The sequence below is a fragment of the Amblyraja radiata genome, chromosome 18 (assembly GCF_010909765.2).
Source record: "Amblyraja radiata isolate CabotCenter1 chromosome 18, sAmbRad1.1.pri, whole genome shotgun sequence".
Taxonomy (NCBI): Eukaryota; Metazoa; Chordata; class Chondrichthyes; order Rajiformes; family Rajidae; genus Amblyraja; species Amblyraja radiata.
This window is the reverse complement of record NC_045973.1, coordinates 14,656,312-14,681,799: the sequence shown is the minus strand read 5'-3', so window position 1 is coordinate 14,681,799 and position 25,488 is coordinate 14,656,312. Positions and strand designations below refer to the sequence as shown.

The window sequence follows — 25,488 nt, the reverse complement described above, 5'->3', positions numbered from 1 at the left end:
ATTTGGATTTGCATTTGGAACGTTGATCTTTATCCAAGAATACAAATGTGTTTCTTTAAGCTGGATTGTGGACCAACTGTTTCCCATTACAATTTATATTCATGGAATAAGTAACAGGAGAAAATGAAGTGTATTGTGAATTAAATGTGGTGATCTGTGTAACCATTTTTCAGTTCAACACTTAGTTTGAATTCAGCTCTGCAGTGAAATTGGAGTTTTGTGGTATATACTTGTGAGGTTATTAGTATAACAGAGGCCAAAAATCAAGTGTTTAATTGTCATATGTACTAACAACAGAACAATGCAATCTTTACGCAGCAGTTTAATAGGCTTGTAAACGTAATACACACCGATATTAGAGAAGATATTTGTTAAAAATTCAATAAATTAATAACCTTGATACGAGTACAAAAAACCAATGTCCTTTGTGCAAGTAACGATAGTTCTTAGTTCATCGGTTGGTCTGCTATTTATACTTTACTTTAGAATTTAGAGATATAGCGTGGTGACCGGCCCTTCGGCCCACAAGTGCACGTTAACCAGTTATCACTCCGTACACTACATCAAACACACACGTGGGACAATTTACAATTTTATCAAAGCCAATTAACCTGGAAACCTGTATGCCCCTGCGTTGTGAGAGGATACCGGCGTATCCTCAGAAAACCCTTGCGTCACAGGGAGAACATATAAACTCCATACAGATGGCATCCGTAGTCAGATTTCGCACTCTACCGCTGTGTTGTGTTCAAAAGCCCGATGGTTGTTGGGAAGAAGCAATACTCCCAAAAGCAGCTTTTGGGACCCTGTACCTTCTTCCTGATGTAAGGAGTATAATGAGAATGTGCTCATGGTAGTGAGGGACTGACTGCCTTTATGGAACAGCACTTTCTGTTGTTCCCTTCGATGATGGGTGAGTACACAGCGTCTCTTGTTGTTCCATTCCATTGTTGATGGGATGGATCACACAGCATCTCCCACGATAGTGGAAAGTCAGGTCCTGGTGTATAAAAGAAACGCTGACAGAAAATTAAAGGGATTATAAAGGTACAATATAAATTAAATGACTACAATCAAATCATTACATACATTTTAAATGTTGTAATTTCTCTGCTTTTCTCATGAATTCTGCACTATGTGTTAAAATTGGATATTTGTAAGATCTTAATAAGTAATTTGTTTGAAGGGATATTACTTTCATTTATTTATAATTTTCTAGAGATCATTGACAAAGCAATTATTTATCGCTCATTCTTACATGACCTTCACAAGGTGCTGGTGGGTCTTTTTTCAGCAGTCTATGGTAATGGTGGGGAGTGAACCTCTGGATTTAGATGCACTAGCAATGAAGAAACATTGTTTTAATGTATTTCCAAGTTGGGTTAGTGCGGGATTGAAGAGTGACATGCTGCTGGTCTTCCCCTGTGCCATCTGCCCTTGTCCTTCTTGGCAATAGAGACCGCTGGTTTGGGAACTGCTGGCAGAGCAGACGAGGTGAAAAAAGGTGCACGTTTTTTCCACTGTATTTACTGTATGCGTTGGTTGTTGAGTTGGTGATGGTAGAGGAATGAATGATTCAGGTCATGGGATGGGAGCCAATTAAGTTATTTTTCTTACTCTAAATTCTCAGACCTGCCCAGGTCAAAACTTGTACAGTGCAGACGGAAGGAAATACAGTGTCGCCGTTTGTTAACTTTTTTTGCAGAATGCCTTGGGACTTGTCGTCACAATATTAAAAGTTGTTGTTGTTGCAAAATGTATTGTTACGTGCAATTCCTGAATATTGGTTTACTTTGGCTAGGTTTTGCCAATTTAGCAACTTCACATGATTTAATCTATGTCAATTAGACTTCAGAGATGCAGCGAGTAAACAGGCCCATCGGCCCATCGAGTCCGCACCGACCAGCGATCACCCAGTACACTAACCCTATCCAATACACCAGGGACAATTTAACAATTTTACGAAAGCCAATTATCCTACATACCGATCCATCTTTGGAATGTGGGTGGAAATCAGAGCACCTGGAGAAAACCCACGTGGTCACAGGGAGAATGTACAAACTCCGTACCGACAGCACCCGTAGTCATGATCAAACCCGGATCCCCGTCACTGTAAGGCAGCAATTTTACTACTGTGCCACCCTAAATGGCAAGACGGGAAAAAAAAGGTAACTATTACAAATAGTGTGACGCCACAACTTGGAGATAAACTTCCACAGAGCATTGAAGCACACATCTACTTTGTCCCAGCATTATTAATAGTCTAAAGCCTTCTGGGGCAGAACATCTCATCTGTGTTGCATTTATATGACATTTTCTCCAAAATCTATATGCCCTATAGTGTGAGAAGCTGGAGAGGATTTTGCATGTCTGTAACCTTCATGTCAACAGTTTCAGTCAATAAGGTATAAAACCTGACAATAAATTGAGAAATGACTGAGAATCAGGGTGAATTGGAATGGGTAAATCAATGTCAAGTCGGATACAGGAAAGCAACACTGAGACTGCAGACTAACTTGTTAACTCTCCATCCAGAGAGGTTGATTGGCAGATACTACCAATTATCACATTGCTAACAGGTTTAATAACTGAACTAATTTTCCTGTGACTGGTTTTAATAGCAATTAATTTGCAAGTCGAGCAAGTTCTTAAAAATAGGAACACTGGTGGGTTGCCACTTCAGGCATGTCACGCAGTCAAGGAGTGTTGCATTGACATTAACTTGTCATCAGTGGAACTTGACTGTGAAACCAGGATAAGAACAGAGCACCAACTGAAGGAACTGCAGTGATATGGAATCACTTGAACCACCGTGCCCCAGAAAAATACTTCTATTTAAACAATTCCAAAGTTCGGGAGCCGTATATCTCAAATTTCTCATGATGTAGAAAAAGGCCATTCAGCCCATCGCCCATATCAGTCCCTTTCCTGCTCCACCTTCCTGTCATATGCACATCACCTCTTTCCCCAAACCTTCCCTCACCCTTCCACATGAGGACAATTTGCAGTTGCTAATTGATTTACCACAGTGTCTCTGAGATGTGGGAGGAAAGCACAGCACCCGAGGGAAATCCACACAGGAACTTGGAAGACATGCACACTCAGTTTCAGTTTAGTTTATTGTCATGTACCAAGGAGCAGTGAAAAGCTTTTATTTGCAATTACTCCAATGGCTCAAATGGTTCTTTAATGGTCCTGTATTGTCTTGCATGCAGTCCACAGTGAAATTCAGTCCCCAGTGAAATTATTTTTGCATAGTTTACACAAGTGCATCAATTGCCATATTATGGCACCTTTTACACCAAGAAAAAGTTCAAAGTTGAAAATCTGGTCCACATGCTGGGTGCCCTATCCTGGTCAGCCCAGAAAAGCCCCAGGGTGCTGCAGGACCTCCTCCATTGCCCTCAACCGGCTCGGCCCACAAACTCACATCCCTCTCCTCGCCCGACCACCTTTGATTCCGCGTGTCCAACTTCACCAGCGGCTCCTTCTCCTCAACTCTCCAGTCTTTGGGGACAGAAAGAGAGAGAGAGAGAGGGAGGGAGGGAGGGGGAGGGTAAATAGTATTGCATTATCACCTAAGCTGAAGCTCGGCAGTAGCACTAACCATGCTGCTCCATTATGGTCCGGGCACTTTTGTTCTTTAACAGTACATTTTAAATATGCTGATGTTTCTCCCTGTGTCACCCTTTCAGCCTGTGAGTTCCAGATCAGCACAAGTCTTTATTTTAGTTTAGGTTAGAGATACAGTGCAAAAAAAGGGCCTTCGACCCACCCAGTCCGCACCGACCAGCGATCTCCTCACATTAACACTACCCTACACACACTAGGGAAAATGTTACATTTATATCCAGCCAATTAACCTACAAACCTGTATTTGGAGTGTGGGTGGAAACTGAAGGTCTCAGAGAAAACCCACATAGGTCACGGGGAGAACATACAAACTCTGTATAGACAAGCACCCGTAGTCGGGATCGAACCCAGGTGTCTGGTGCTGTAAGAGAGTAGCTCTACCTCACCATGCTGCCCCTTCAAAACAAATTCTCAGTTCTTCTCTAATCATAGGTTAGATTCATACCACCTAGGTAGCTCCGTAAAAGAAAATGGTCCTTTTGGTGCTCATACTGTAATTTTAAAGACCTCCATTAAATCTCTCCTCACCCATTTTAAATATGAATAACACAACCCCTGCTAGCTGGCCTTTCATTGTAACTAACATTCTCCAGCCTTGGCAACATGCAAGTGAATCCTCCCTGGACTCTGGGATATATACTAATAAATAACTTTCACTCATAGCTGTTCTTTTGCCTGCTCCCAGGATTGAACATGTACACAGTTCCTGTGTCGTGAGGTTACTTAGACATTTCTGAGATTTCTTTAACACTTTAGAAGTTTTCGCCTTGAAATTCATTTGTGCACTGCATACTTTTTTCTACTCCCAGTTGACAATGGTGGACAATTTTGGGCATGATTCACAGTCATGGCATTGATGTGTTACCTGTGACAGAATTATGCTACTTTGTGGAAAATAATACCACAGGGGTGAAGTCAATCTCCTTGCAATGGTCATTTGTCACAAATGTTACCAACACGATGGCACAGTGGTGGAGTTGCTGCCCTACAGCACCAGAGACCCAGGTTTGATCCTGACTTCAGGTGCTCTCTGTATGGAGTTTGTACGTTCTCCCTGTGACCTGCTTGGGGTTTCTCTGGGTGCTTTGGTTTCCTCTCACACTCTAAACGTACAGGTGTGTAGGCAAATTTGATTGTTAAAACTATAAATCGTCCCAAGTGTGTGTAGGATAGTGTTAATGTGCGGGGATAGCTGGTCAGCTCTGACTCGCTGGGCCAAAGGGTCTGTTTCCACGCTGTCTCTTAACTAAACTCAACTACAGGAAAACACAGGCACTTAATACACAGCGGGTATCCAAAGGAAGCCAGACTCTAGCAGCAGGTGGCTATCATGTATGTGGTCAATTGAACGGTATCCTTAATTGTTTATAGATTTGTTTAAGTAGCAAAGTGGGGATAGGGAGCTCATTGTACTCGATGGATGTAGTTTGGATCTGCCAGAATCAATGGTGTCATGCCACGGTGAGAATATGGATGCTTCCACAGAAGACCAGCTTCCAGTACAACTTGGGGCAGTCAGAGAGAGATCTCTTGCATCGAGGAGGTGTAACAAGATAATTATGTAGTATCATGATGTAGTATCATGAAAAAATCTTTCTCTGAACAATGTTCCTGTCTCTCTGCTTCAAAAGAATAATGTATCTGTAAGCTATATTTTCCAGCGGTCATTAAGATCTGTCACATATTGGGAATGGACACGTTTGATTCCTGGTCACATGCCATCCAAGTTTAGAAATATCTATCCCTTTCCCCGTGTTTCCGCTCCAACAGTGTATTGGAGCTTTTCACTCAAAACCACTTCAGACCATGCATGATAGGGGATGACTTCATGCTACTAATAATGATGAGTGATATCAAAGTCACATGGATGTGCCTACGTTATAACCTTGATTGGGAATAAAGGGAACTATGAATTAACAAAGTTACCATTTCTCTTTTGTTGGAACAAGACCTGATCCTTACTGGATGCAATATCAATGACTGTTAAAGTCACTGTGGAGCAAAGATTTTGGGCCTCTGGATGATTTGAGAACTCCAAAGTAATTTGTAGTTGGTTGCATACAAATATACAAAGTTACCGGTTGAAAACTTATTTGCAAAGGTCACCCATTTTGCCTGCCTGCAATGACAACATTGAGAATTAACAAATGTTCAGCTTTCCTGCTCTGCCTGGCTTCCCTCGCTGCAGAGTTCTTAGATCATGAACAGTTACTACATCTCAAGGTTAAATGACACTATCAATGCCCAAGCATTGGTAGGGAATGGGCAACAAAATCCACAAGCCAGAGGACTTTCTGTGGGCAAGATACTTTCAGGACTTCTTCCAAGGCTTGGTCACCATGGAGGAATAATAATTCATCAAACCGGAAGAGATTGATTGGTGGTCATCAGTAGCTTTCCTTGACCATGTTTGACCTGAGATATAAGACTCAAGACAGCCCCATCTAACGGATTGAAAGAGGAGAGGGAAGAATGCAGTATACAAAGATGAGATGACAGAGGTGATGCAGAAGCTGGCAAGCAATTGGTGGATCAAGGTGAGGAGGGGTTGAATTAGTCTTTCATTGTTTCCACTAGTGAGAGAGTCTAAGACCAAAGGTCATAGCCTCAGAGTTAAAGGACTTTCCTCTTGGAAGGAGATGAGACATTTATTTAGTCAGAGAGTGGTGAATCTGTAGAATTCATTGCCACAGAAGGCTGTGGAGGCCAAGTCAATGGATATTTTTTAAGGCAGAGATGGATAGATTCTTGATTGGTATGAGTATCAGGGGTTATGGGGATAAGGCAGAAGAAAGGGAAGAGAGGTGAAAATGGATCAGCCATGATTGAATGATGGAGTAGACTTGATGGGCAGATTGGCCTAATTCTGCTCCTATCACATACAAACTTATGAAGGTCCCCAACCCAAAATGTCGACCACTATATTTCTCTCGACTTGTTGAGTTCCTCCATCAGATTGTTGGTTGCTCTGTATACCATACGGCTTCCTGCTCATTGCTTGTGAGATTCATTACTCCATTTCCAGTGGTCAGGCTGAATAATAAATCTGCCTGAGCCCCAGATTTACTAATTCTGCAGGAATTAATGACGTTGGCTAGAATACCATTCTTCTTCTCCCTCCAATGTTCTCCCTCAATGAACTAAAGTATTTGAGTGAGAGTAATGGTGTGCATTCAAAGAATATACGATGCACATAAGTAGCAGATGGAGTAGGATTCATGCCTCCAGGTACTGCTCGATATCATGACTGAATCTGTGCTTCATCCACTTTGCCATCCAATCTCCATATCCTTCAACTCCTCCAATGCTAAAAGTCTTTGGATCTAAAAAGCATACACCTAACCAAGCATCCACAGCTCTCTGAAATAGGACATTTCAAAGATTTCCAACATGAAGCCTAAAGAAACATCTGAGACTTTCTCCCATGTTCTGGACTCTCCAACTGGACAAAACATCCCCTTGACAAATATCCTTAATCCCTGTTAAAAAACCTGTACATCTCAATGAGATCACCTTATATTGTTTGAAAATTCACTGATTCTCCCAAGGACAACCTCCAACAAATGCTTTGAGTGATGGACAGCATTTATTGGGAAGTACTTTTCGGCTGATGTTGTATAGAAGAAGTATCAATGCTACTGGATCATACCGACGCAAGTAACAAAGAGAATTAAGAGCTTGCAAGATATATAATGGTGTGGAGTGGAATGAACACTGGTCAGTTCAAAAAGGCAGATTGAGGATTCTAGTTTGTTACAATATGGAGGAAAAAGTAATGCTGTAAGATGTAGCGGGCGCTGCAAGCCGGTCGCCCTGCCAGCAGCATGTCAGTTCTTTCTACTTTTTTTGTTTTTTTATTATGTCCTAATGTGGGTTTTTAATGTTTCTCTGTGTGTCTTATATGGGGGGTGGTGTGGTGTGGAAAACCGCTTTGGTCGCCTCCTCCACGGAGAGGCGACTTTTTCCATGTCGCCTCCCCGTGGCCTAACAGCAAGGATCAATGCGGCCTTTCCCGGAGACGTGTCCGGGGCTTCAGCGGCGGACGCAGCGCGGATTCTTGGCGTGGAGCGTGCGAGCCCTCGCCGGAGGGGAGCGCTCCGTTCGTTGGCCCGCGGCAGCCTGAAGCCGCTGTCTGCAGAGCTCCAGCTGGCACGGCGTCTGCGGCCTGGGATCCCTCGTTGGGGACCCGGGAGGAGAAGAAGCTCTGACTACCGGCCCGCGGCCAACTTCTACCGCAGGCGCGGCGTGGACTTACCATCAGGAGCGGGGACCCTCACCAGGGATCCCTGGAGGGAGCTTCGATCGCCGACCCTGCGGTCTGCGGTGCTTCTGGCTGCTGCGCGACATGAACTTTAAATCTCCGACCGCCGGCCTGCGGCCTACACCAACCTGAAGCCGTGGTCTCCGGTGGGGAGGCACCGATTCAGGACTTACCTGGACTTTTTACCTTGTCTGCACATCTGGACGCCCGCAGCAACGGCTGCGGAGGGTTGAGGTCCCGGCCACGGGGGGGAAATGGAGGAGGACTGGCCAAATGTTGTGCCTTCCACCACAGTGATGAATGCTGTGGTGGATGTTTGTGTTACATTTTTAGTGTGTTTTGTGTGTTCTTTATCATTGTACGGCTGCTGGCAAATTCATTTCACTTGCACTTTATGTGCAAGTGACGAATAAAACTGATTGTATTGTATTGTTCTTTGTTCCTTCCCAGCTGAGCCATTTGAGGAGCCACCCACATCACAATGATGTCATTGCTTTATTGTTTACTTTGCAAACCACTGAAGCCTTTGTTTTCAGATCCCCTCAAGCAACTGGAATTATTGAAGTAAGCACTCAGTCAGTTCCTGTGGTACCCTTCCATCAGTTCCCAAGGTATCTTTTAGTCAGGTTTTTGGGCTCAATTTATAAATTAAAATCATCAACGCACTCAATGTAGAGTGATTTCACACACCAGAACCACTTATCTATCTTACACTTCCAGAGTACTACCCTGGGACTTCCATAAACACACTCAATATGAGAATAAGTACCTTTGAATATATTTTGAAAATAAAATGAAAATTGTTGATCCGTTGCTCCATATGAATAAAGCCTTCCTTTAGTATCTTGCTTGGATGCACAGCACCGCATGGAACGTCATAATTGTATTATTGTTAATTGCATCTGGACTCTCACATTCTCTAGATACACTTGCCTTAGCGATGGTACCATGTAGTTTTGTTGTCTGTTGGTGCAGTTGTGAAATGCTTTTGCCTTGTCCAGACCTTGATATCCACATTGCTTTCTTTGTCATCCATGCTCAGAAATGTTCATCTTTGCTGGCACTTCCAGTTATTGATACTTTGGGGCATGGGGCATTCATAATTGTTAACATTTTCCAGATAATAAAGAACAGTTATGTTATTTGTTGTGGGACAAAGAATGAAGGCAATGTTTCATCTTTATATTGTATCATTAATTTTGGCCTGGATGTCACATTGGATTGACAGTAAAATCATCCATGTTTGCCATCATTACACCATTAAACTGACAGCAATTTTGAGATTCTCGTGCATGCACAAACGTCATGAGAATAGAATACCTGATGTGGCTGTTAGTGAACCAGTTCTTTTCACTGTCTACGACGTTAATGTTTTCTTCTGCGGACTTGAGGGAGATGCTTAAACGGATGCATTTAAAATTCTAGTGTAAAACACCTTTAGATATACAAAACAATAATTACTACTGATCAAAATCTCTGGTGTTTACATTTATTTGAATGAATGTGGATTGTAATTCCTCAACAGAATTAATAATGTTTTAAAAAATATATATTTCTACTTTTTGCCGAAGATAGACACAGAAAGCTGGGTCAGGCAGCATCTCTGCAGAAAAGGAATTGGTGACAAGTCCCTTCTTTTTGCCTAGTTTGGTCATATTTCAGGTTCCACTAATGCATCTGGACCCTCACGTACTGAATGTTCAGGAAAATACTTTAAAAGGTGAATGAAGAATTGTACTTTTTCCCCTCCTGATTTGTTGGCAGCTCTATGGCAGCAGGGCCGTGGGACTATGTTAATACGATGGAACATTTATCCGACATGTTGGATAATATCCGACATGTTGGAACATTTATCCGACATGATGATATCACAACTGCTGAACAGGCAGTTCTTGAAATCTGCAAAGAGAAGATTCATAAAAATGCTGGAGTCAGAATATCGTAAATATGCATGGAGATCTCAAAAGCCAGGAGTGCTCGGGTAGGTGTCAGAGAAAGAGAAGGCCGAAGCATGAATGGAGATTTAATCATATGTATTTTAAATATTTAGTGTTGTCACTAACTGTGAGCCAGTGTAGTTTGGAAACAACAGCGGTATCAGTAGTGATTTATTAGTGTCACGTGTTCAGTGAAAAGCTTTTGATTGTGTGCTATCCAATTAAATTCCAAGATGGCGCCCAAAATAGGCAATGCTCTGCCTGTTGGTCCCAGAAGTGGATCTGCAATCACTCATTACCGTTGCTCCACTCTTTTAAACAATGGGATTGTTCTGTGTGCCAACCTGGACACAATCGGCCAACTGGCCTCTTACGTCATGAGAAAATTTGGACAAAACAGGAGGCTTGAGATGAGAAATATCCTTAACACTAGTTTGGTAGGAATAAGATTGGCAGAGCAGGGATCTGGGCTCATGGGCAAAATGCTGCCAGAGAGAGCACAGCAGGAGACAAGGCAGCTACTGGAGAAAAATGTGATTTGAGGGATAGGATTTAACACAATGAATCAAATTCATTGTTAAATTCTGCCCATTGTGGGTCATCGGGCCCCAGAATTCAATTGACATTTTTATCTGAGGTGCAGGTAACTTAAATAATGAAAATTATGATGTGATGGTAAGCTGAGTAAACATGATACTGACATTTTGGAACCAGACAGAGTTCTGTTTGTAGTGTAAATGCCACCAAAAAAAGTGTGCGTGTGCGTGTGGGTGTGTGTGTGTGTGTATATATATATATATTCATAGCAAAAGGATTTGAGTATAGGAGCAGGGAGGTTCTACTGCAGTTGTACAGGGTCTTGGTGAGACCACACCTGGAGTATTGCGTACAGTTTTGGTCTCCTAATCTGAGGAAAGACATTCTTGCCATAGAGGGAGTACAGAGAAGGTTCACCAGACTGATTCCTGGGATGTCAGGACTTTCATATGAAGAAAGACTGGATAGACTCGGCTTGTACTCGCTAGAATTTAGAAGATAGAGGGGGGATCTTATAGAAACGTACAAACTTCTTAAGGGGTTGGACAGGCTAGATTCAGGAAGATTGTTCCCGATGTTGGAGAAGTCCAGAACAAGGGGTCACAGTTTAAGGATAAGGGGGAAGTCTTTTAGGACCGAGATGAGAAGAACATTTTTCACACAGAGAGTGGTGAATCTCTGGAATTCTCTGCCACAGAAGGTAGTTGACACCAGTTCATTGGCTATATTTAAGAGGGAGTTAGATGTGGCCCTTGTGGCTAAGGGGATCAAGGGGTATGGAGAGAAGGCAGGTACAGGATACTGATTTGGATGATCAGCCATGATCATATTGAATGGCGGTGCAGGCTCGAAGGGCTGAATTGCCTACTCCTGCACCTATTTTCTATCTTTCTGTGTTTCTATTCTTCTACTTACAGTTAATCAGTCCTCTGTATAGTTTTGAACAGAGATGATTGTGTATAATGGTAAATTAATGCGCTAATTTCAATTTAATTTGTTGAAATGATTTTGTTCAGTTTGGTGACTTTGTTGACAATTGCAAGGTTGTTTCTACAGTTGAAGGTATCCATTCCTAATTGGAACTGGAACTGGAACTGTGAAAATACACTTTTTTGAAAGTGTGTTCAATGATGCCATCCTCTATCTGTTGTGCAGAAATGCTGGAGGTAACTTAAGTCACATGGATGTGAGTCAATGTATTCCTATAAGCCAAACGGAAATAAGAAGGGAAGGTTTGGGGGGTGACAGTAAATGTACATTGATGCCCTATACATTAAAAAATCCATTAAATAAATAGAAACGGATGCAATAGTAGTTTGATTAGATGGCAGATTTAATGACTAATAAGTTATTTTGCATCCAGAACAGACCCATTGTAAAACATACCGTAGCTATTTAGTGATGGAGCCCAATCTTGAGAACTTGATGCAGCAACAAATACGAGTTCTTGAATTATTTATTTGCAACTAGCTGCACAATGTGAACATTGTAATCAAACTAAGCCTAGTCCTTGTGTTGTACTAAAATAAACAATGACTTCAAATGGAGATTTATTTTAAAAACTAAAGATAGATTAAGTAGGGAGTGATGGCTGTTATCAGTTGGCTAAGACAAAACACTAAGCAAAGGAATGCAGATTGTTTCTGGTTTATTCACTTGGCATAGGTTTCTTTTCACAAAGGTTGCTTCTCAAATACCTAAGGAGTTACTGTGTATGATTTATTGATCCGTTGGTTTGAAGTCCCATCCATCATGTGCGTACAGGTATCATCAGCTGGTGCAGGGGAAGGCTTGCAGTGTCTTGAGCAATTATTTATACTTTCAAGCATGGTTCATTTAGAAGCAGTACTAATGAATTCCGGATCTCTTGTCTCAGTAGGAAAGATGGATGCTGCTGCATTTCCTCATTCCTCCTCCTGACCATCTGTTCTCTCTGTGTCACCTGGTGCATCATTCTGCACTTCATTAAATAAACACCCTTGCGGATATACCTGAGTTGGTGATCGCATTGTTCAGCCGGTGTGAATGGGTGCTGTCAGAGTAATCTCTCTTCATACACAAAACAAAGGGAAAGATGAATAAATACCTTTAAAAATCACATTGTATTACTGGTTTTAAAATGTTATATAATTTTTTTGGTTTCTTTTTCCAGCATTTAATAGATGATAGATAATAATCCAAAATGTAATTGAAGCACAACAATTATGTGAAGAAGCCCACAGAACCTAAAACCTTTTGTTGAAGAACAGTGTTAGACAATAGACCATAGACAATAGGTGCAGGAGTAGGCCATTCGGCCCTTCGAGCCAGCACCGCCATTCAATGTGATCATGGCTGATCATCCCCAATCAGTACCCCGATCCTGCCTTCTCCCCGTATCCCCTGACTCTGCTATCTTTAAGAGCTCTATCTAACTCTCTCTTGTAAGTATTCAAAAAAAAAACAGCCACCAATAAAAGTAGATGAAACTTGGGAGGGAAAATGTTAAGAATGTCAGTGGAAATCAGATACTAAAACCTGCAGTAAAGCACTGGGACAGGCTCTTTGTCAAACTTATGTCTAAACCAACTATAATCTACATGCATATAATCCATGTCCCATAATCCATAATCCATAATGCATATCTTTGTGTTTATCCAAAAGTATCTTAAATGCCACTATTGTATCTGCCTCCACTACTCCCCCTTACTTCCCCCCCCCCCCCCCCCCCCAATAACTTGCCACACATGTCTCCATTAAATGTTGCCCCTCCAACTAAAGCTGTGCCCTCTAGTGTTTGATATTTCCATCCTGGAAAAAGGCTCTGACTGTCTTATTTCCATTGGAAATATCCCCAAAGCAAAAAAGCAAGAAAAGAAAAAGCAAGTAATGAAAACTAAATGGTGTTGTTATAATGAACAAGTAGTACATGCATAGGAAGGAACTGCAAATACTGGTGTATACCGAAGATGGACACAAGATGCTGGAGTAAGTCAGTGGCTCAAGCAGCATTTCTGGAGAAAAAGAAGTAGCGTCTCGACACAAATTCTCTAAACATGTTGCCTGACCTGCTGAGTTACTCCAGCATTGTGTGTCTATCTTATGTAGAATATGTGTGTGGGTACAGTCTGAATAAGGGTCTCGACCCAAAACATGTGCTGCCTGACTCGTTGAGTTACTCCAGCACCTTGTGTCCTTATGCACATGCAGGTCTTTGAAGGTTCATAAGTTATAGTAGTAGAATCAGGCCATTCAACCCATCAAGTCTACTCTGCCTTTCAATCATGTCTGATCTCTGCCTCTTAATCCCACTTTCCAGCCTTCTCCCCATTACCCTTGACACCAGTTCTAATCAATAATTTGTCTATTTCTGCCTTAAAAATATCCACTGACTTGGCCTCCACAGCCCTGTGTGGCAATTAATTCCACAGATTAACTACCCTCTGATGAAAGACGTTCCTCCTCACCTCCTTTCTAAAAGAGCTCCTTTAATTCTGAGGCTATGACATCCGGTCCTCGACTCTCCCACCAATGGAAACCATCCACTCTAACTATGTCTTTCATTATCCTGTAAGTTTCAATGAGGTCCAACCTCAACCTCAATGAGGTCCACCCTAAACTCCAGTGCGTTGTGTCCCAGTGCTGTCAAAAGCTCATCATAAGCTGGCCCGCTCATTCCTGGCATCATTCTTGTAAACCTCCTCTGGACCCTCTCCAGTGCCAGCACATCCTTCCGCAGATATGCGGCCCAAATTTGCTGACAGTACTCCAAACGTGGCCTGACCAGCACCTCTTAGACCATCAGGTAGCAAGATGAGCTTAGTGAAGTGTTTACCAGCATCATTAACAGTGAAGTAAAGTACAAAAACAAGCTGGGCTGACCCAAAACCTGTACATTAACACTATCCTACAAACTAGAGACAATGTGAAATTTTACCAAAGCCAATTACCCTACAACCTGTATGTCTTTGGAGTGTGGGATAAAGCCGGAGCACCCGGGGAAAACCCACGTGGTCACGGGGAGAACGTACAAACTCCGTACGGACAGATCAGGATCGAATCCGGGTCATGGCTGCTGTAAGGCAGCAACTCTAGTACTGTGCCACTTTGCCACCCGGCAAGAACTGTCTTGGTTTTAGTATTTCAGCAGTCTAAGGTTACAGTCTAAGGTTACAGATGGTGAGGTTCTGTCTAACGATGGTGTTGGAGCCACTTCGGAACGTTCTGTTGGCTAGTTTGGTCATGAATATTCTGTGCTATTGGTCATACTTTTGCCTAACAACCAGGAACACTTGAGACACGCAGCTAGAAACGATCTTTTCAGATTTCCTGAGGTACGTATCTCTACATGATAGCCCTTCACTGCCTGACAGATTGAACGAACCAATTCAAGTTACACCTTCCACTCCACCTTCCACTCCACTCTGAATGCCGTCTGGTAATTTATCTCACTGACATCCTGACAGCCGCTGGATGTGTTTCATCTTCCATCACACAGCAAACTGCCCCTTGGCCATCATTTTGGCCTTTTGGGCAATCGTGCCAGTACCATGTGAACAAAGATAAGATTCAAGAGTCAAGAGTGTTTTATTGTCATATGTCCCAGATAGGACAATGAAATTCTTACTTGCTGCAGCACAACAGAACGTGTAAACATAGTATACAACGGGAGAGAGAAAAAAAAGTTCAGTGTGTGTGTACATATACACATTCACACATACTCATTAAATAAACAAATATAGTGCAATAATAATAATAGTCTGTTATAGTTCAGCGCTTATTTGCTGTCTGGTTTAATAGCCTGTTGGCTCTAGGGATGAAGCTGAACCTGGTCATTACAGTTTTCGGGCTCCTGTACCTTCTTCCCGATGGCAACGGTGAAATGAGTGTGTGGCCAGGATGGTGTGGGTCCACGATGATGTTGGCTGCCTTTTTGAGGCAGCGACAATGATAGATCCCTTCGATGGTGGGGAGGTCAGAGCCGGTGATGGACTGGACTGTGGTCACAAGTTTTTGCAGTCTTTTCCATTGCTGGACGTTCAAGTTATCGAACCAAGCCACGGTGCAGCCAGTCGTTATGCTCTCTACTGTGCACCTGTAGAAGTTCAAGAGAATCCTCCTTGACATACCGACTCTCCGTAATCTTCTCAGGAAGTAGAGACACTGGTGTGCCTTTTTTTATGATTGCATCAGTGTGCTGGGTCCAGGAAAGATCTTCGGAAATATGCACACCCAGGAATGCATGTTTCAATGGCCAAACCCGCCTCTTGTAACTCCCAGGGGAGAACCTGCACACTGCTACTGGCTTTGCAATTAGGGATTCAAATTATACTTGATAACTCAGTTCTTAGAGGGGATTGATGATAAGAGAAAGTTACAGCTTTTGTGGAGAATACATGGTAAAAAGTTGAATAATGTATACTTTTGTTTGATTGGAATAAACACCAACCTATGCCTACTATGTTCTGTGTGCTAAAGCAAAGCAAGAATGTCATTGTCCTATCAGGGACACGTGACAATAAACTCACTTGAACTTGAACCTTTCTTTCTTTTTGACGTTTCTGAAGCTCCATTTTGTTTTTACACTATTTTCATTGAATGTTTTGTTTTGTTCTTGTTTCTGTGTATTGGAATCTGTTTTCTTGTTCCCTGAAACTTGATACAGTCCATTCATTATATTGATTACATTTTTGTTGCTGGAATGCTAAACAAATCAACTAATAGACAGTCACAGCTCCAACGCTTACAATGTTCATGCAATGTTGGCAGTCGGCGGAGTTTGGAATAAAGAAAGAGCAAACTCAAATGTATTGTTCCCAATTTTCCGAAGTGCACTTAGTTTGTATTCTTCTAATCTGCAGGTAGTAAATCTCTAATTAGACTTGGATGCCTTCATAATAACCAATTTCACGGCTAGAAATGATTAACTCTTGTATATTACCCAAACACAGGTTCCTATTACTCTGAGCATGAGAAATATCTTAAATCACAATGGGGCATTAAAACAAGAAAAGGATACAGATACATTTTATTGTTTGTAATCAGAAAATATTTTTTGGAACTTTTTGTGAGAACTTCACGCAGTATATTGTGAATTATATTTCTTAATAAAAAAAATTTATTTCAATCCTTCGGATAAATGCTTTCTCACCTGACCTGTTCCTGCTGAACATGATTATACCTCATGATCTTCAGCTCCTGTTCACCTTTTTTTTTGATCTTGGTTTTGCTTCCATTTTTACAGATGCCTTCTTATTTATTATAGCATTTCATTCTCTTTGGCCAGATGGTGCTGACTGTCCTTTTTCATGCAGAGACAGTCCCGAAAGGCTAAAGCTGCATGGTTGTTCTTGTGGAAGGAACAGAGTGACCTTAAAATAATTGCTTCTTTGGAAATTCAGCTGGGCTTGCTTTGTAGGCTCTGAAGAATAAAAATAGAATTTATTATACAGCAATGCATTTATATCTCCCATCCCTCCCAGCATGATCATGTTTTGTGGAAAAACAGCAAACTTTTAAAATAAAAATCAAGTTAACACTTCAGCCGACTGAATGATATATGTGACTTTAGGAACGTGCATGCTTTTTGGCCAATGAGATAATTAGTTCTGCCTTGTGGATCTACTCCAAATTTCAAAGTCATATGTAAAATGATTTGCGTCAATTGCAAGGCAGTAACAGACTGGAGTGACTCGAATAACATTGTTGGAATTTGAAAAAAACATATTTCATCAATTTGCCCTCTGAGGTTTGATATTGCAAATGTAACTCACTCTTCTTCTCCCCCACATAATTAAAAATAAAATGTTTACAATAATCTCCAATCCCCTTCCAGGTATCTCAAAATTGTTCCACGTCCAGTGAAGTACTTTAGGATGTTGAAAATTCAGGAGCTACTTTTCGCACAGCAAGCTCCCACAAACATTTATGTTTAGATATCCAGGGTCTTGAAATTTATTCAAACATAGAAACATAGAACCATAGAAAATAGATGCAGGAGTAGGCTATTCATCCCATCGAGCCAGCACCGCCATTTAATGTGATCATGGCTGATCAGCCAACATCAGTACCCCGTTCTTGATTTCTTCCCATATCCCTTTACTCCATTAGCCCTAAGAGCTATATCTAACTCTCTCTTGAATACATCCAGTGAATTGGCCTCCACTGCCTTCTATGGCAGAGAATTCCACAGATTCACAACTCTCTGGGTGAATTTTTTTCCCTCATCTCAGTCCTAAATGGCCCACCCCTTATTCTTAAACTTTGACCCCGGGTTCTGGATTCCCCCAACATCGGGAACATTTTCCCTGCATCTTGCCTGTCCAATCCCTGGAAAATGGTATATGTTTCTATACGAACACCTCTCATCCTTCTAAATTCCAGGAAGTAAAAGCCCAGTCGATCCATTCTTTCATCATATGTCAGTCCCGCCATCGCGGGAATTAACCTGGTGAACCTACGCTGCACTCCCTGCAACTCCCAAAAATATAGTCAAACATACAGTGCTGGATTAACTCAGCAGGTCAGGCAACGTGAAATAGGAAATAGGTCTGAAGAAGGGTTCCGACCTGAAACTTCACCCATCCTTTTTCTCGAGAGATGCTGCCTGACCCGCTGAGTTACTCCAACATTTTGTGTCCATCTTTGAAAGATGACAGGCGGGTGAAAGAGAATGAAATGTTCCAATAGGATGGCATCAGTAAAAATGGATGTAAAACTTAAATTTCCTCCACAGATGCTGCCTGACATGTTGTGATACACCTGCACTTTGTGTTTTACTCAAGATTCCAGCTTTAGTCTACCGAAAACGGTGCTGTACCATTGAAATTTTGCTTACGTTCTCCTGCAGTTATTCTGTGAATTCCACTTGAACCATTGTGGTAGGGAATATCGGATAAGGCTCACTGGGCAGAACAACCAAGAACGTGGTGAACCTAAAGGACAAAAAGAACCTCCGTCAGGTTTCCCCCCCCCCCCCCCACCCCCCCCAGCCTTCTACGCTCCAAAAAAAAAAGTCTCAGTCTATCATGGCATGGCATGGTGGCGCAGCGGTAGATTTACTGCATTGCAGTGCCAGAGACCCAGTTTCGATAGTTTGCAACAGTGAGAATTCATCTGCCGATGGAGGTTCAAACTAGTTGGTCTGTGGAGCAGCAATTTATATTACCTCACAGAGTAATTAGGTTTTACCTACTGTAGCAGCAGAATTTTATATCTTTCAAGAGATTACTCCCTCTAGCCACTAAGTAGACTACATGGTTAAGGAGAATGTCGTAATACGCATGTGAGCTCTCCGTGAGACCTTCAGGGCTTCTTCACAGATAAGTCTTCATAACACAGCCTTTTGAATAATAGTTTCTTTATTGTTGAAGAAACACAATAAGATATACATCTGACCTTATGCTCCGACTCGTGCACTTTAATCTTCGTCAAACTCCAGCATATTGCTTTAAATGTTAGAAAACTCCTTGTATCTCGGTTAAACGTCACATGGTCGAAGGGTAAATCTTCTCCATGTAAGTTCAAAACTAAACTAAAAACTAAGCTTCTGCGCAAGAAACCTAGCTCCAAACACACCCTAGAATACGTCATAACTCTCACCCACATAATAACGGGCAGTCTAAAATGTATGTGTGTGTGTGACGACAACTGTGAAACTCAACTGTCAACCTGTTAGCAACATTTTCATCTTCTTGAGTATGTATTTCTTCCAATTTAAAACTCCAGGCTTATCTCTGTCACATATTCCCATTTGTTGCTCATTGCTGCTCTAGTAAGATTGCGTAAGCTGTAGAACGCAGAACAGTACAGCACAGGAACAGGTCCTTCACCCCACTATGTCTGCGCCGACTGTTATATTCAACCTCACCTTTTCTTTCAGCACATTGGGGAAAGCGGGCTCAGGCATTTACCTGCATTGTGGGCGGCACAATTGCTGCCTTACATCTCCAGAGATCCGGGTTCGATCCTGACTACAGGTGCTATCTGTACGGAGTCTGCTCGTTCTTCCCGTGACCACATTGGTTTTCTGCTCTGGTTTCCTCCTACATTCCAAACACGCTTCTGTAAATTGTAAGTTGCCCCTAGAGTGCCGGGTAGAACTAGTGTACGGGTGATTGCAGGTCAGTGGGGACTCGTTGGGCCAAAGGGCCTGTTTCCACATTGTATCTCTGAACTAAACAACGTTTCCCCAAAACATTTAATGATCAGAGACTGCACACATGTGCTTATGGAAACCTTCCTGGCACCCGCCTGTAGTCTGGATTATCTCTTGCCCCCCCCTGTACAAGGAACATGCCTTGTTTAGATCCCACTGACTCTCTAGGTGCATTCTCCGAAACCTTCCCCATCAATGTGGTATCCATAAATCCACTAGAAATTCCACCTTGCAGCGGGAAGACGTGCTTATCCCATCAAGTGCTGGTTCGGAGATCACACCTGCTGAGCTAAATGCTGTAGGCTGTGAGAACCTGCAAAACATCAATAGTGCGTATGTCGCTGAGTCCATTTCAGTGCAGCCTTGCTCAGTGTGACAATAGATCCCGTGAACCTTGTAATTGAAGTTCTCATTGAACTTCGACAAACAGCATTAGGCTGATGCATGACTGTCTTTATAGGGTGTTATTAGATAACAATGCATTTTCCACTCCAAGATCTGAGGGAATGCCATATATAGAAACGTATCAGCTCCAATGGTGGAGCACTTCACTTGAGTGTCCAACCGGACCATTTATGTGCTTATATCTCTGGATCCCAACACCACCTCCACTGACTGAACCACAGCTGGCGCTTTGATAATACAGGCAGTATTGTCAGTGTAAAGTCAGATTATTGTTGCATTTACAACAACAAAAAACAGGAAAGAGAGACAGATAAATGGGGATTCATGAAAGCTGTGTTTCGTTATAGAGAATTGTACATTAGTTCAATACTAAATAGTTATTTAAAATTGTATAACTTGTAAAAATGGCACACATTTATATAAAATAACAGAATAAGCAATGCAGAGATGGTATACATTTAACAAATCTTTGAAGTCAATCCGAAATGACTTGCACATTGGAAAGATAAATGCTTCTTTCAGAGCGAGGTGCGAGAGTAACATGCCAAGAGTTAGAATTGCAATGCTGTAATTTAAACTCCATTACAATCTTTGTTATTGTTCATCTGTGCTTAAAGACACCACTGCCTTGGGTGAGTAAGCCTCACTTGCTTTGAACATTAAGTTCGAGTCTGCATGTCTAATTGACCACTGTGCCTGCTTTAGCTTGTTACACCACTACATTAGTGTTCTGAAGCACGAACGGCTGTTGCATTATGTAAATTACTGCCTGAGGTTTAAATTTGAAACTTTTGAAGTCTTGACAAATGATACATTATGATGCAGGAGCAACTTATATTTTAAAAAAACACAGAACAAAGAAAAGATCATGAACAATGAGTCAAAAATTACTGTCAAAATAATAGCAGAGCTAATGGTGCTCACCTTGATGTGCAAATGTCAGTGTAATTTCACTCCAAGGCAGATGTGTGGGAGAGAATGGGTGGGTATATACACAAAAACATATGTGCAAGAGAAGGTTACATGGCACATCAAGCTTGACCTGCCATTCAATATGACCACAACTGATCTACCCCAGACCTCAACTCCTCTTCTGTGCCAATTCCCATTACCTTCAGTCCCTCATTCTTTCAAAAATGTATCTGCCTCCATTTTAAATACCTAATGATCCAGCCACCACATCTCTTGGACTGAAAATTCCAGAGATTCGCCATGCTCTGCAAGAAGATATTTCTACATACTTTGATTTTTAACTCTCTCGTCCCTTATCTTTCGACAATGTCCTCCCCAATTCAAGTTTCTTCGACTAGTGAAAACATCTCTACATCTAACCTGTTGTACCTCCTCAGGATCGTATATGTTTGTCTAAGATTGCCACTCATTATTCAAATATAGTGTACGTGGCACTTGGGGAGAACTGAATAGCGAAATTACAAAATTGTAGTCTCAGCGTTACTTGGATTTTGTGGATCTAGGGCACAAAGTCCTGGAGTAGTTCAGCAGGTCAGACAACATCCCTGGAGTAAAAATGGAGCCTTCTTCAGACTGAAGCGTCCCAACTCAAAAAGTCACCTATCCATATTCTCCAGCAATGCTGTCTGGCCCGCTGAATTACACTAACACTTATGAGCCTGTCCCACTTAGGCGATTTTTCAGCAGACGGCAGTCGCCTTAAAAACCGGCAACTGGAACGGCGACTGTCAGAATAGAACATACACACACACACAAACACATCGCTTCCTTCGCCAGGCCGTTATGCAGGCGGGGGACAGGGCAAGCGGGGGGAGCGCTGTCTAAAAAATTCATACAGTGCAAAGCCAAGGTGAAACCGACACACACCGCGATGAACAGGAAGGTAGGCGCTGTAAAAAGATGGCTAAAGCACAGTGTATGGTAAGTCCTTTAAAAGAGGGGGGGGGGGGAGGGTGAGAAGGAGTGGAGACAATTTTTAAGAAGCCAGAGATACACAGCTGTGCAGCTCGGCGGACATTTAACATTACCGGTTGGTTATCCTTGGTTCTGAAAACTACTGGTTACCTTTTTTTTCCCAATGAGCCAATGAAATTCGCCGGTCAGCACCGGCTACAACCAATGAGAACCTCCGAGAACCTTAGACATCCTGGCAACCCATTAGGACCTCCTGGCGACCTACCTACGGCTCGAGAAATTCTCGCTACTCTCCATGACGGTTTCATTCTAGATGCCTTAATGAGGCCACGACTAGTTCCCAGAATACAGGAGCTCCTTACGTCCATGAAGGCGACTCCCCGGCAACCACCCGCGAACATGTGGCGACTGCATAGTTTCCTGTAGTCGCCTAAAAAGTCGCCAAAATGGGGCAGGCCCATAAGTGTCCTTTTTTGTAAACCTGCATCTGTAGTTCCTTGTTTCTACACTTCTATGGATCCAGATTTGATCTTGACCTCTGGTGTACCCAGTGTGCAGGCTACACCTCTGCATAAGTGTATCAGTATCCTTGTATCCTCAAGTTTCCTCCCACATCCACGACAAATGTCAATTGACCAATTAGCTTATGTAAATTACCCCTTAGTGCAGGTTAATGTAAAAAAACATGAGTTCCAGGTACATGTGAGAAAGAAATGGGCAGGAAAATAAGAAGAGGGGAACTAATGGGATTGCAAGAAAAATGTTCCCCATGTTGGGGGAGTCCAGGACCAGGGGGGTCACAGTTTAAGAATAAGGGGTAGGTCATTTAGGACTGAGATGAGGAACAACTTTTTCATACAGAGAGTTGTAAACCTGTGGAATTCTCTGCCACAGAAGGCAGTGGAGGCCAATTCACTGGATGTTTTCAAGAGAGAGTTAAATTTAGCTCTTAGCGGGAACGGAATCAAGGGATATGGGGAAAAAGCAGGAACGATGTACTGATTTTTGATGATCAGCCATGATCATATTGAATGGCAGTGCTGGCTCGGAGGGCCGAATAGCCTACTCCTGCACCTATTTTTCTATGTTTCTAATCTCAACTGAGAGCTGTGATGAACCTGCTGATCTGGGTTGTTTCTTTCTGTGTAAGATAAGTATAAGATAATTTGAATACATTGATCAGATGAAGTTCCTGGACTTGCATGATATATACAAACTCACCACAGAGAGTTGAATCATTGCAGCCCATGTACCAACTTTAGCATTGATTAAAGTTGGGCCAACTAATTTTGAAAATGCTTGCATGTACGGAGTCACATTCCTCAGATTCCAATTGTTGGAAAGGTTATTTTATCCTTTTCATTCTCTGAATTTTACCTCAATTTCTCTTTTGTCTTTCTTGATTTGACTGAATTTACCAATAAAAGTGTTGTTTCTTTCAGACATTTGTGCTGTTAATTTCACAATCTTTCTGTCACAATGGTAAAGAAATGGTATCTTGAGATACCCTGCAGATGTTGCATAAGAAATAGAACCTAAGAAATATAAGCATAGATTCATGCAGCATGGAAACAGACCCTTCAGTCCAACTTGCCCATGCCGATCAAGATGGCCCATCTATACTAGTCACCTGCCTGCAGATGTAATTCACTCAGCCACTTGGACTTTCTTTGCCATTCAATGAAATTGTGGCTGATCTTTTACTTTAGTGCTTCTTGCCTTGAATCTCTCAATATCCCAAACACAATCACATGGCAACTTGAATATTCACAGCAGCTGAAGCTCCACAGTGCCGCAAAAACATCAAAATAATTCTGCTGGGTGAAGAATTCTCTTGAAATCTCCATCCTGAATGGCCATCTTTTATATCTTTTTATTTTTATTTTTATTTTATTTTATTAAAAGCAATTGTACAGAGATAAAACATTCGGCATCTAAAATTATACAATTATTGTACAGCTTCATTTTTAACCTTATAACCTAAATTATGAAAATGAAAAAAGAAAAGAAAGAGAAAAGAAGAAAGAAAAGAAGTAGAAAGTGAAAAGATAGATTGAAGAACAAAAGAGAATCCCTTAAATTACCAAAGCAGTGTGGCAGAAAGATAAAAGAATTAAAAAAAAAGGAAATGAAAAGTGGAGATATACCTTGCCCCTCGTCCCCCCCCCCCCCCCCCCCCTCCCCCCCCGCCCCGCCTCACCCAACCCATCATCGGATTTAAATTTAAATTTGTGTTGCACCATACTATTGTTGTAAGAATTCGGTAAAGGGTGTCCATGTCCTAAGAAATTGATCTGTTTTTTCCGCCAAGACAAGCCTAATGTTTTCCAAATGTAGTGTCTCGGACATATCTGTGATTCACATCTTCACTGTAGGGACTGTTGTCTGTTTCCAAAATGTTAGTATTATTTTTTTTACCGTTATTAGGCCATAGTTAAGGAAACGTCTTTGAAATATCGTTCTTAGAACAGGCCTCTGACATACCTAGTGTGATCATTTTTATATCGGGATCCAATTTAGTTTTAAGTATTTTAGAATAGATATCAAAAATTCCCCTCCAGAAGTTTTGTAATTTTGTGCAGGAAACAAAAGAATTGGTTATAGTCGTTTCTTGGAGGAGACATTTATCGCAGATAGGAGAGACATTTGGGAAGATCTTGTTCAATTTAGACTTTGAATAATAGAGTCTATGCAATATTTTAAATTGCGTTAGGAAGTGCTTAACATTAAGAGAACAGTAATGTATGTGTAAAAGACTTTCCTCCCAACTATCCTTTGAAATTGTTAAACCCAATTCGTCTTCCCATGCTCGCCTAATTATCTCCGACGATGGGATATGTACATTTAAAAAGATACCCCACCTTGGGAAACATTATACCTACCTTATTAAGCACTGCGTGAAATCTGTATGTTTCAATGAGATAACCAACCATTCTTCTAGACACACAGGGTATCGTGCCAATATACTGAACCATCGAGACGGACTCTGCCTCCGTCCTACCAATCAACCCATTGAACCTTTATTGCATTCCTTGCAGATCTTTTCTTGGATAGGGAGAACATTACACAGCACTACAGGTGAAATCTCACCAGAGTCTTATGCCCTTCCAATTTTCTAATAGTGTTTTCAATACATTTGCAATAAAAGTCAAATTATCCTGACTTCTTGTTCTATGTACAATTTAACATTCATTGTTTCATGCTGAAGGATGCCCAGTTCCCATGAACACCAACACCATTCAACCTCTTACTGCTATTTAAAAAAAAACACCACTTTTCTATGTCGTTACCTCACATTTTACCACATTATATTCCATCTTGCCCAATCATTTAGCCAGCCTATTCTTATCTGGCTTCTTCATGTTCTCCTCACAACCCATACTCCCCCCCCCCCCCCCCCCCCCCCCCCCAGATTTGTGCCAATGACAAATTTGGATATATCACACATCTTGTCAATGGTTGTGATCCTAGCACGGATCCTGAAGCAAGACATTTGTCGTAGCTTCCCAATCTGAAGATAGCCCCATTTTTCCAAATCTATGTTTTCTGTCTTTTCATCAATACTCAATCCAGTCGAACATATTGCTCCAATCTCTTGTGCTACAAAGTTACTTGGTGTTCTGCTATGTGGCATCCTATTAAAGACCCTCTGAAAGTTTACAGAATCAGTACCTGAATCAGTACAGCTTCTT

The 25,488-nt window shown here is 41.8% G+C and overlaps 1 protein-coding gene across 6 annotated transcripts in view; it reads left to right on the top strand.

Annotated features, from left to right (window-relative positions):
- chl1 (cell adhesion molecule L1 like) overlaps positions 1–25,488 on the top strand; it is a 649,066-nt gene that overhangs the window by 411,282 nt on the left and 212,296 nt on the right. The window lies entirely within an intron of this gene.